Below are 13,559 nucleotides of genomic sequence, written 5' to 3'. Positions count from 1 at the left end.
TCTTGCTCCGATGAGTTTTCTGTTGCACATGGATGAATCGAATCGGTCTCCGCTTTCACACTCGCCCTTCCATCTGGAGGGAACGGGACCGAGACCCCCGTCGTGGAAGTTCTCACTCTCGGTCCATATTCCCGTGTTGACCACGCCCACTATCACCTCTTCCCCCCGATTCAAATGCTTCGCCCACAGTCCTCTGTCATCGGCAAGGCCAAGAAAGTGAGGTGAGTGCGTGGTATGAAGTTTAATCAGAGCCGATGGAATCACAGCGAGACAGCCATTAACGCTCTCCAAAGCTGCAGCCTCTGCGCTGGTCAGTTTGGCTGCAAAGCCATGGAGGAGTGTGTCATAGGTGTACAAGAGGACACCTGGCCGGTCTGATTTGGAGGCATTGGAAGTCGCCTGATTGAGGGTTGAATGGTACCAGTGCTCGTGTTCACCCATTCTCTAAGTTTTAGAGACAATTAGGGTTTGGAGAGGAAGCTAAGGAGATAGGGAGCTCTTCAACAACTTTCATTGCCATTAGCTTGGGTAAAGGTTGTGCCCATTCCATGATCTTCATTGCACTTGTTCATTGTGTAGAATTCTTGTTCATATTGTGAATGGAAATATGTAATGTATTTGGTGTTGTATTTGTTGTTATGTGTAAATATTGTGATGAATTTCTCTTGCATTTTTTCTTGATTTTGTGGATGAAATGTTTATGGGTGTGAAGGCTTCACTCACCCTAGGAAGGGAAGAGATGCCTTGGGTGAAGGGGTTAGTTGGGCTCAACAATGTAGTTGAGAAAATATTTTCTTGGAGAGAAGATAGTATTTTTTTCATGGAGTATGGGCTCCATTGAAACCATATACCTTGTTTATTATGTGAGGTATAAGTGTATGTTGATAGCCTTGAAGAGGCATTTGTATTATGGGAGGTATAAGTATTTTTATGTGATGAGGAGGATGTATTTGATAGCCTTGAAGAAGCATTACACAATTGCAGATGTATATGTGTATATGGATATGGCATTCTCCTCTCTGGAGAGCCCACCTTCACCCATTGTTTCATGATTCCAATGGTGAATCATTGTGTTAAACCTTGGAGGGCTTGTAAATGTATTGTAATATTGAGTTTTGTATGCATTGTGAAATGTTTGAGTGTAACCTGTTTGAGTCTTGTTTCCTTTGCTCGGTGGGTGGCTTCTTAGAAGCTTAGGATGGGAGGTGAGCCTCCATGGTTCTTGGTTTCATGTTGTTTTGCAAGTTTGTGAGAATGGGATCTATGAAAAAGTTAGGGTTTTCCCCTTGCCATTACTGTAGAATCAGGTGTTGTGTGATGTATCATACAGTTGAAGGAAATTAATCCTTCCCATGTCATTTGTAATGCGTTGAGATGGAAATATCTCCATTGTGATCTTTTGTACTGTGAGAAGGACTCATATCTTATTGCATATAAATATGAATGTGTAAATTAGGGTTGGATGATATGCATATAGTTGGCATTGTAAGAGAAAGCTTCTATCATCTTCATAGTTGTATATGAAGGAAACAAATAATTTCATATAAAGGAATAACCGTTGTTGTGAAGTAGATGTAGAAGTTCAGTAAATGTGATATTTTCCTTCTCATGTAGGTTATGAATCAAACAATAGATATATTTCCTAGATTGCTTGTGTGGGAGAGATTTGTTGTAATAGGTAAACCAATTCAAAACTTAAGTGATTGCATTGTAAGGATTACATGTTATGTATTTCGATGTAATGGCAAGAAAATTTATTGTATTGAAATAGTCATATGTTTTTAAGAAAGATATTTCCTCATGTTTAGAATAATGAGCAATTCTATATAGAGTTTATTCATCATTAGTAAACATATATTTGATCTTGTGCAATGAAATCTTTTGTGCTAAACTTTTGATTCTTGTCATTTTAGTAATCCTATATAATAGATAAATGCAAAGGAATAACATCAAATTTATAATTATAAGAAACAGAGATGTCAATTTAGACCATCATCAAAATCTTAGTCTACTAGAATGAGAAAGGAGAGAAAAGAAAAATAAACCATAGTGAAGAATGCCTGCACATACACTTTTACTCTTTGAAATTTGTATGGGAGAGGAAAATAATTCCCCCTCTCAAATACAGACAAATAAAATATTCAAATAGAACATTCCCTAGATTTCCTACAAAGAGATCTAATAAAATAATATTAAGAAAAAGAAATATCCTAGCTAAAAGGGAGTGTGAAGGGACTTAGGAAAACTAACATGACTTGAACCAAAATCTCATACTATCAAAGGAAATAAAAATATAAACTATGTATATATATGCTAAAGGACCTTCACTCTTAACCATGTAGAAAGGTACGCCTAGTGAAAATCATCAACCTCTAAAGAGGGCAATCTTCACAGTAAAGAAACTCATAGCAAATACCACTATGGTATATGTCATGCTACCAGCTTGTTGGGCACATAACCCCTTGAAAGTGTCAAGTCAACCAGCTGCCCACCATGTACCTTGGATGAAGGATCTAGGGATCGGCTATGTCTGCATAGATGTAATTGGGCACTGTGTGAATTGAGATGGATGAAAGCCACGTACTTGAGAAGAGATGGGTTGACTAGCTCCCACACAATTAAGGAAAAAGGACATTGTAAAGGAATTTCCTTGGGAGAATAGAGACACATGACTCCCACCTTCCCACATGTGTTGCCTCCTAAAGCGTCTCTAAAGGCTACCAACATATTGGGTAGGTAAGTGGTATTGGGATGGAATAGTAAAGAAAGTTATCTACAATAAAGCTAGTTAGAGAGTACGTAGGAATGGATGGAAAATAGTATTTAGGGGTTAGAAATTCTATATTAAGGGTGTAATACATGTTAGACCTTAACAGGTTAAAATAAATAAAATAACAAAATAGGAGAGATTATTATTGGTGGTAGTTAAAAGGGTGCTTGGAGATATCTATAGGGATACGGGTTAGAATAAGTAGGTTAGAGAGATTAGAATTTAGTCATATCTTAGTTAGTATCAATATGGTTGTAGATAGTAGGAATTATTAAGAGGACTCTAAAAAAATTAAAGTTAACTAGGTAGTAGTTAACAAGTTAATATATTTGGTTAGAGTGAATAGTTGACACTATTGTTATAGAAAGGGTAATGTTGGTGGGATAGATAGGGTAACTAATTGGTATTAGGAATATGTATAGTAGAAATATATTAGTAAAATTATTATAAGGATCTTATAATGTATATGTTCTATGATGTTCTATATAGTAAAAGTATATACTAAATGTTAGTTATTCCTTAGTTTAAGTAATATAATCAAATGATGTATGTTGTTAATATAAACCACTTCATACCTTGTGATTTATCATTATAAAATGTATAATAATGTTATTGAGGTATATGTTAAATGTAAATGTATGATAAATGGTATTCTTCTTGAGTTAGATACATGGTCTTTTAGAGGTTGCTAAGAAGGTGATGAAATCTATTAGTTATAGGAATTTACTAAATTGTTTCATAAGTAAACTTTAATTTAACTACATAAATAATTATAGTCAGGAAGTACTTAATATATTCTTAAAGGATTCATCAACCTATTTCAATGCCTATAGCAATGAATGTGATCTCATTTCAGTAAGAGCTATGCCTCTACCACCTACATAGAAACATAATGTTATGTTATCAATCTCTTTTGTGTATTTGTCCTATAAGTAAGGATGAGATCTTCACCACACCAATAAGGATTAATTCATTTATAGATTTAAGGTTTGTTGCAACTCTAAAATCACAACTAATAGGTATCTTGGACTCTTAGCCTTCTGTAACCAATATAGTAATGTCTAGATCTCTATGTTATGTCCTAAGCATTACCTTTCAAAGTCAAAAATTTGTAGTTGTGTTTTGCCCTAAATTTAGGGCATAAAAAATTCAATATTTAGGATGAGGTTGGTATGATGAATATTTCTTTGGTTGAGGATTCTTATCAGTACGCTTTGAGAGCAAAGGAAAAGCTAAAGAGGAAGAATCTAGGTAGTTCTTAAGGGAAGGAGAAGTAGGTCTACTCAGCAAAGGCTAAACCGAGTGCAGAAGATGAACCAAAACCTTTTGATCAAAATAGAAGGACATGTAGAAGTGAGTTTAAGGGTACTTGTTTCAAATGTCATGAAGAAGGACATAGAGCTTATGACTGTCCACAGATGGCTGGTGACATAAGAGTTGTTGTTGTGAATGAGGCTAAAGACCATGAACTTGAGCAAGGAGAGAGTTTCCTAACTCAATGAGTACTGGCTGGTCAGAGAAGTAATTTTTTTAGGACTCATTGTAAGTTTGGTGGTAAAGTATGAAATGTAATTATGGATGGTGGTAGTATTGATAACCTTATTGTTGAGGAGATGGTTCAAAAACTTGGTTTGAGAAGAACGAGACATCCTTATCCTTATAGGATTGGCTGGTTACAAGGTGATCATGCTTTGGAAGTGAGGGAGTAGTGCCTTGATGATTTCCTAATTGGGCAATATAAGGATCAGGTGTTGTGTGATATTGTGGACATGAACAATTGTCATTTGTTTCTTGGTTGTATGATTGGAAGATTATGCATGATTGTGTCAAGAATGTGTTTACAATTGTGAAAGATGATAGGAAGCATCCCTTGATTCCTTTGCAGAATGAAGAGGTTGATAGAAGGAACCTAATTATTAATAGCTTAGTTGAGTTGGTAGATTCTTATTGGTAAACAGATTTGTCACAACAAAATTCGCCCAATAGAGTGTATGTGGCAAACCATTCACAATAGTTGGATAGGCTCTTGGTAAGCGACCTTCCTCTACATTTAGAGGGGTAGTTCCCTCATTTGATATAATTTTTAATGATTTTCAAATAAAGAATCTAACACTTAAAAAATTGAGAGAAGGCCGTTCAAGATGAATGCACCATCTGACCTCATAAATTTCTTGAGTAAACAAGAATGATAACAAAGGGGATCGAGAACTATGCTTGAAAATGACCAGTATTACCATACAAATTCATGATTCATAAACATTCGCACAATACTATGAGAATGCTCACTACAACTGCAATAATTTTGATTTTAGAACAAGAAATAAAAAATGCATCTCATTTCATTTCCTTGCACCAAGAACATAATAGAGATTTTTCAATTTAAGAGATAAAAACTGTACATACTTTCCAAAATTTATCTTTTGATCAAAATTTCAGCATAGTGTTCCCTTATTCTAAAGCGAAAAAGTCCATTAACAAAGCCTAAAGGAGTCTTTATATAGACATAGAGGTTAATAACTACCTCTTCGTGGTTAGTAACCACGTCCAAAATATGTAATTTTGGAGAGTTTAATTAACCTCAATAAAATTAACCTATACAAGAACAAATATTAAAAACAAAACTTTAAGCTAGAATTTCTAAGGATGTATACATATCTAATCACTGGTCTTCTAGCTCCTAACTCTATCTATTGGATACAATTAACTTATCCCAGAAAGCCCTGTAAGCATCGAGGATGATCATCATTGATTCATAATTTGGGATGAACACATTCTCCATCCTGAGTTTGGTTGTGAAGTATCTATCCTAAATTTCTTTTGACTCTTGTTAATAGGCTGAAATGTTATAATCTCCCAGAGTGACTACAACTAGGCTGAGCTTCATCATATTTTAGCATCTGATACACAATTCTCTATTTCTGAATGAATTTGGATACTGAAGGAATCAAGAAGAAACTGACAATCAATATGTTGAAGATGACTTACTGCCGCCCCACCTATGATAGTAGAGACTAATTCATCTGCGGCTTTTGTTTTTAGTTGCTGCCCAGAAGCTATTAGTTTTTCAAACTTAGTGATCCCTTTGCTAATATTTATCATTTTCCAATCAACACTTTTACTCCAAATACATGTTTGGTTCTCACTTGGAAAAGCAATAATCTTCTCAAGAAGTAGGATGCTTGTATTTGACTTGGCCATTTCTTTTAATTCATCAACTACTTTTTGCTAGGTGGATTTATGTTCCTTGCTACTTTCTAGCTATTTAGAAATTTCCCATATTTGTTCAATGGATTTTTCATATATTTCCATCACTTCAGTTATGAGTTTTGAAGCATATTCTATCATCCTCTTCATCCAAGCTTCAATCATCATACTATGTGACTTGTGTTTGTTTACTCTTTCAACAACATTATGATCTAAAATGCCATGAGGACCTGCTAAAACTAGTGAAGTAACCATTGCTTTCACATTAGAGGAATCATTGATTGAACTGATATAAGATACCAACATCTAAACTTGCTCCTTGAGTTGCTCTTTGGTTTCTTTCTCTTTCTTTGCTCTTTGTAGTTCATTTGAGTAATAGTAACTTCAAAATTTTGAAAGTCTCTTTGTACAATAGATGGACCAAGATCAACCTTATCTAGAATGAAATTCGATTCAGTCTTTTTCACTTTAGGAGGTTTCTAAAGGAAACTAGAGATCACATCAAATGGAGGTTGGATAGTTTGAACAACTTTCTTCTTCTTTTGAAGACTGGTCTGGAACCATGATTGTGTAGTATTTAAAACTTGCATGTCACCTGTTATATTTTCAACAATCATCATTAAATCTTCTGAATTAGATAATTGATTATCCAACTGTGTGATGTATATTAATGATATCTCAGGAGGAGAGAGACTTGAATGAGGGATTGCTACATCATGAGAGGATATAATGGGAATGTGTGGTTCAACAAATTGAGGAGTTCCTTGATCCTTCATATTAGGCTCATTTCCTTCCTAATTTGATCTAGTAGATTTACATTTCATTTTTGTCCTCCTCTTTTTGACTATAAACTTAGTTGGCTGATTTAGATCTTCATCTTGATCTACAACACTTGCATCCAATTGTTGCATTTTCTCACTAGAAGTTTCCTTTAATGCCATTCAAAATGATTCTCATTGATAGCCTCTTCTCTCCCTACTTTGGAATTTAGCAGTCACTTTTTCTATTTTGATTTTATTGATCCAATATCTTGTTCTTTTAAGGACATAGGCAGTTCTTTCCTTTAGGCTTTTTAACTCCTAAATTGACCAATCAATAGGAGGAAGATCTAGTAATTTGATTTTTTCATAGTAGAATGGATCAACCAAGGAACCTTCATCATAATCTACACCTGTCACATCAATATCCCCCTTGAAATCTATTACATGCCTTACTGTAAGTCCCATCCAATCTCTCTTCCTAACTTTGAAATCATTTTCACAATCCTCCAAAAAGTCCTTTAGAGCTAGAAAGTGACCAAGGTTGGGATTTAGCTTTAACTCATTAACTGCATAGCCTTTACTATCATGAGGGAAACACATAGTATAAGGATGAAAATTTATTGTGGCAATAGTTCCTTCTATATTCCTTGCATTTGATGTAGTGTCACAGCTATAATATCCGATGCCAATAGGAAAAGGTATTTCATCTATCCTCCTGTTCTTGCAAAGTTTATTGATTTGACTAATCTACCTACACATTTCAATCAGGAGCAATTTATCATCAACAAATCTAGGTAGCATTAAGGGACACCCATCATAGGTAGCTAACCTGACATAAGTGAACTTCGGGAGTTGTATGAAGACACTTCCATATTTTTGTACTTTCATTGCTACTTCTGGTGAAATTCTAAGTCCCATGTTTCCTTGGATTTCTCTTACAGTCAACATTGTACATGCATCATTCACTCTTCTAAAATGGTGCAGGCTATTGTCATATGGTATCTGAGGAAGATGATTGTAAATCATAGTCATATCATCATATGTACCTTGTTGGTTAAGCCCTGGCCAACTTTTGGTACTTGCAATAATGTATAAAAGGTATGAAGTCATGTAGAAGCAATCATTTTCCTAAAGTTCCATGAGTTGCCTATGCAATGAGTCACTAATAATTTCAGCCCAATCAATGTGTTTCTTCCCTTTGCAGACCACGTTAATAAATAGGAACATCCAACCTTCGAACTCATGTGAATCCCAAAGTCCAACTATCCTGCTTAATAGAGTTACCATGTTTGCTATTTCTTCCTTTAGCAATGATCTATGGATGGATTTGGCCAGTTGAGATTTCCTTTTCCTTTGTTGCAAGAGCCATGACGTGGCAACACTGTTTAAACACTGAGTTTGATTTGCGATAAAATACTCCTTGGCGGTTCTTAGATTGATGTTGGCATATTGCACTCTGGTAGGCAATCAAAAAGAAATGACAATAGAGATAGGATCTAGATGAATAGTTACTTTATTATTTGATTAAATAACCTCTCTAGTATTTGAATGATAAGCTTTCATGCGCTCTAATACTAGGTTTGGGCACTGCACTGAAATGGGATGCCCTCCTGCTTGAGCCAAGCCACTTTCCAATATCTTTCCAGCTAAAGGGGTCCTTTCCTCGCTCTCAAGAGATGACCAAAAATCTTGAAGGCAGACACTTCCTAAAATGGTATCACCAATGTCTAGAAGCATACTTCTTAAAATGCGAGCATAATCGTGCCTTTGATATTTATACTTCATGGCTTGATTGTTAATATTTTTCTCAAATATGTCGAATGTCTTCAACCCTGCACTCAACTCTTTATTTCCTGCTTCAAAGTGATGAACCAGCTATTGTATCAAAAAGATCTACCAACATTACATTTGACTAAAGATGACCATGTTTTGTATTAAACATTCACAAGAATTTTTGTTATGCCCAGCCTATCATTTACTCACAGATTTGGATAACATTCATGATGCTCCAACCTATATGTAGGTTGTTTATTGCCAAAGAAACCAAGGATGCTAATCCAAATTTGGATGACTTAATGTTTGGAGGTAAACTCAATAAAGCTCCTCGTGTTATGGGTCAGGAATGACCATTTCATTTTGTCAAGCATTTTGTCAACAATCTACATGCTTTGTCCATGTTCTCCACCTATCTATTTAGGCATTACATCAAGCAAGTCAACTGCGATCTCAAGTATTGCTTACATTCTACATAACATGTCTATGGATTTGAAAATGAACCATTAGAATCCTCTTCCATTCAAGGCTGTCATATTTTTGGAAAAAACTACTTCTCTTCTCAATTAGACTCTCATTCACCCATTTGCAATTGGACTGTAGTTTCTTGTGATCTATATTCACATTCTATCATTGCCTTCAACTTTTCTGACATGAACTCTCAAGGCACTATCTCTCATGTCGTAGGAAAGCTATCATCACTGGTATCGTTCCACCTCATCTCGACCAACTTCCCAATCTGTAGATACTTTGGCTATACAAAAATGGATTACAAGGGACCATTCCACCCGCTATCTCTTCTTGTCAAAGTTTACATGATCTACGTCTCTCCTTTAACCACGTTCATGGCACCATTCCCACTGAATTGGGCATGCTTACCCATCTTGAGGATTTTTTCCTTCATAAAAAAAGAGTTATGTAAATTAGTTTCTAGATTAGATTGTGTGGAGATTTTTGTCATCAACGTTTCGAATCACACTACGTGATCCATCATCAGGATGAGAGAGCAAGAGATGTCAAATAAAGTTGATGACAAAAATCTCCACACAATCTAATCCAAAAACTGATTTACATAACTATGATGGATTGTGGAAATCTGATCGCATTAATAAAAAAATAGTTATCGGGCACCATTATTTCTGTTTATATTTGTAGGTGTCTCTATTTTTAGTAATTTATCTTATTTGGCAAGGGGATTTTGAGTCAATGGTGCATACTACTGGTGTGAGGCCAGAGTGATGGTGGCATGAGCATACCCACTGCTCACATGAAGAGAATGTGCACTTGGGTTGGCGATAGGGTGAACAAGGTAACATGGGACTGCTTGCTAATCCACAAGTTTATTTGTTTCTTTAAAGTGTCTTTACCCTTCTAGCATGGAGAGAATAATGCACTCCTCTATGCATGCTGCAACACTTTGGAAACCCACTGTGAATGTATATAGCCCTAGGTTGAAACCCCAACAAATGTGAAGTACTGACTTTAATAAGTGCTTCAATATTATCTCATTATACGAGGGATCTTAACTTTACTAATGCCACATATATTACCCTCAATGCCATGTTTTATACACAAGTTGGTATCTAGCATACAATAGTAGAAGAACTTAATTCGAGCCTTTAAGAAACTTCCAAATTATTTATACAATTTGAATTAGCACCCATTGGGCATGCTGGATTATCAAGAAGTTCATCTGATTTGTCTTTATTGATATTGCTAGTTGCTTTTTATTTGCAACATGTATTTTGGCTTTTCTTTGAAGAAGACTAAATTTTTGTTTGTTTTTTTTTTTAAAACAGCAGGGAGCATTCAATGATTTAGAAAATTGCCTTTATTTTCTCATTATTCCCCCCACTTTCTGCACACTTGTTTTATTTCCTTAGACATCTGCATTTCCAAAATTTTAATAACTTTCATCTTCTCATCACACAGATCTTTTCACCTTTTTTTAATAAAAACCATTCACATATCTAATTTTTCATGGAGAAATTCAAAAGGTTAATAACCATCTCAAAGAGGTTAATGATGATGGAAGGAATATGTGATTTTGGAGAGGTTAGTTAACCTCCTCCAAATTACGTGATTTGAATGTTATCATTAACCTTTTTGAGAGGTTAATGGTTGGAGAGAGAATACGTAATTTTGGGGAGGTTAATTAACCTCCTCCAAAATACATGATTTTAAAATTATCATTAACCTTTTTGAGAGGTTAATGGTTAATGATAAACTTGAAAACACATAATTTGGGTCTCTCCATTAACTTGTGATAACTTCAGGCTCAGAAGCCAGATTTTGAAATTTTCAAGTGCTGAGTAGAGCTAGGAACAAGGAAAAGATATGAAGATTCAGAACTTCACAAAAATTCAAAGATAAAATAACCATTTCAACAATTAAAATGAGGCATATTTCAAAAATAACCATAGAATTAACAAGGTCAAAATTGAGACATTTTGATAACTGGGTAACAACTAGCTCTATCTGGGGATAAGGACTAACAAGGACAAAGCTCAAATCCAAAATAACTAGAATAGTGCCTTATCCATTAGGCTATATAATAGAGTCATCTGAAGGACCAATTTACAAAAGAGGGAACAAACACCAAAAATGGAACAAGGGAAAGAAAAACTAAAGCAACACAAACTAACAGGAGCACACTGAAAACAAGACTACTTATATACAAAAAAGGTGTACTACACCTTCTACTGATGATAATGCTTCAAGTATTCCACATACCTCTTTAATCTAGAAAGGGCCTCTCCATAAGGAGTCAAACTTTCCATGTAAGCCCTTTGGTTCTCTGCGCTTATCCCAAAGCAAGACAAGATCACCTTCTTGGAACACCCTCTGCTTATCCTTTTTGTCAAATAACTTCTTTACGCGAGATTGATGTTCCTAAATTTTGTCTTCAACCACATCTCTCTCTTCTTCCAACTTTGTCAAATAAAACATTCATTTTTCAATAGCATCTTTGAATTCATGATTCTCAACAGCATTCTGTAACTTCAAGGTAGATAATTCTAGAGGAAGAGGAAGAGTTAGTTTGGTCCCATACAGGATCTCAAAGGGAGATAATCCTGTTGCTCTCTTTTTAGTAGTATGATCTGCCCAAAGTGTATCATATAAGTGCTTGTGTCAAGACCTCTGATTTACAATTACCAATTTCCTCACAATGGTCATATTATTTTTATTGTTTGATTCTACCTGACCATTTCCTTGTGTGAAATAATATGAGGAGTGAGAGAGAATGATTCCATATTGATAGCAGAAGGTTGATATCTCCTAGGAAGAGAAGTTGGTAGCATTATCGGTAACAATCTTGGTAGGAACCCCGAACCTAACCAAAATGTTTTGCTTGATGAAATTTCATACCACCTCTAAAGTTTTTTGTTTGACTGGGATGACCTCTACCCACTTGGTAAAATAATCAATTGCCATTAAAATGTGAGTATGTCTAGTAGTGGATGAAGGATGGATAGGACTGATGAAGTCCACGCCTCATTTTTGAAATGGTTCTTCAATCACTACTGGCTTCAAGGCAGTGTTGCTAATTGGACTCTTCCTTTAAAATATTGACAAGATTCACATTTCTTGACCCATTCTTCTACATTTTTGAACATCTTGGGTTAGTAAAAATAGTTTCTCAAAATTTTGTAAGTTATTACCGATGCTGAGTAATGACCTCCACATGCTTCATTATGAAACAATTGGAGCAACTCCTTTTTCTATTCAGAATCTACACACCTCAAGAAGGTACCATCTATTCCCTTCTTGTACAAAGCATCACCCCAGATAACATACTTCACAGATTTCAATTTCAAGGTCCTCTTCTCTTTAGGTGATAGATGGGCTGGGCATTCTCCATAAATAAAAAAATAGGTGATATTAGAAAACCAATCATCAGTATTACTAATGAATAAGACTAATGTAATTTCTTTTTTTGTCTCTTATTTAGTTGAGGAAGATCCTTTAGTGATAGCTTTACACAAACTTTTTCCTCTGACAAGCTTTGTAGGTTTGATATTGAGATCATGTTCTTGTACTTTAGTTATCTAGGAGGCCCTTTTGTTCACACTGGTCTCCTATTGTGTTAGAATAGTCTTCACTACCAAATCAGGAACAAACACCTTGGAGTGAGAGTTTAGGATGTAAAACCTGAATTATTTCACTACTTTGACTAGGGCATATGCATTCTTCTCAATCAAAGAGTATTTCAATTCATGTTTCTTAAGAGGGATACTCATGAATGCTATTGGGTCCTAAGTATTGTCTTTCTCAGGTTGGGTAAGTATAGCAGATAAAGTGTTCTCAGATGCATAACAATACAAATGAAAATCTTTAGAAAAATCTGGATAAGAAAGAGTAGGGGCATTAGCAAAGCAGTCTTGATTTGTTCAAAAGAAGCCTTACCTTCTTTTGTCCATTTAAAATTTATATTCCCTTTCATTATATCTACAATTGACTTTGTGATATCAGAGAAGTTTGGTATGAACCTACTTATGAAGTTTATTTGCTCAAAGAAGGACTTGACCCCTATTTTACTCATGGGAAGTGGTAACTCTTGGATAGCTTTCACCCTTTTAGGGTCTACTCGAATACCCTCCTTGGAAACTAAGTGTCCAAGCAGTTTTCCTTCTGTCACTCCAAATATAGACTTCTTAGGATTCAACAAGATGCTGTGGGTTCAACATCAATGCAAGAAAACTTCTAGATGATGTACATGGTCTCATCTATGTTTGGAAAACACTGTAAGATCATCAGGGTACATGGCAATGATCTTGTTCTTGAGATCTACAAATGAGTGATCCATTGCCCATTAGAAGGTGGCTCCAGCATTTATCAAAACCAAAAGGCATATGATTGTAGGAAAACTTACCCCATGGAGTGATAAAAGTTGTTTTATGTTGATCTTCTAGTGCCACACTGATCTGATTATAACTAGAGAAACCATCTAACATCGACATGAGCTCTAAACCATATACCAACTAAAAAATATGATCCATCATAGGGAGGCCATAATTATCTTTAAGTGATGCTTGATTCAAATTTTGGAA

The sequence above is a fragment of the Cupressus sempervirens genome, chromosome 7, assembly GCF_028749045.1.
Source record: "Cupressus sempervirens isolate cs-2001-9-10 chromosome 7, ASM2874904v1, whole genome shotgun sequence".
NCBI classification, from domain to species: domain Eukaryota; kingdom Viridiplantae; phylum Streptophyta; class Pinopsida; order Cupressales; family Cupressaceae; genus Cupressus; species Cupressus sempervirens.
Note: the sequence above shows the minus strand (reverse complement) of the source record.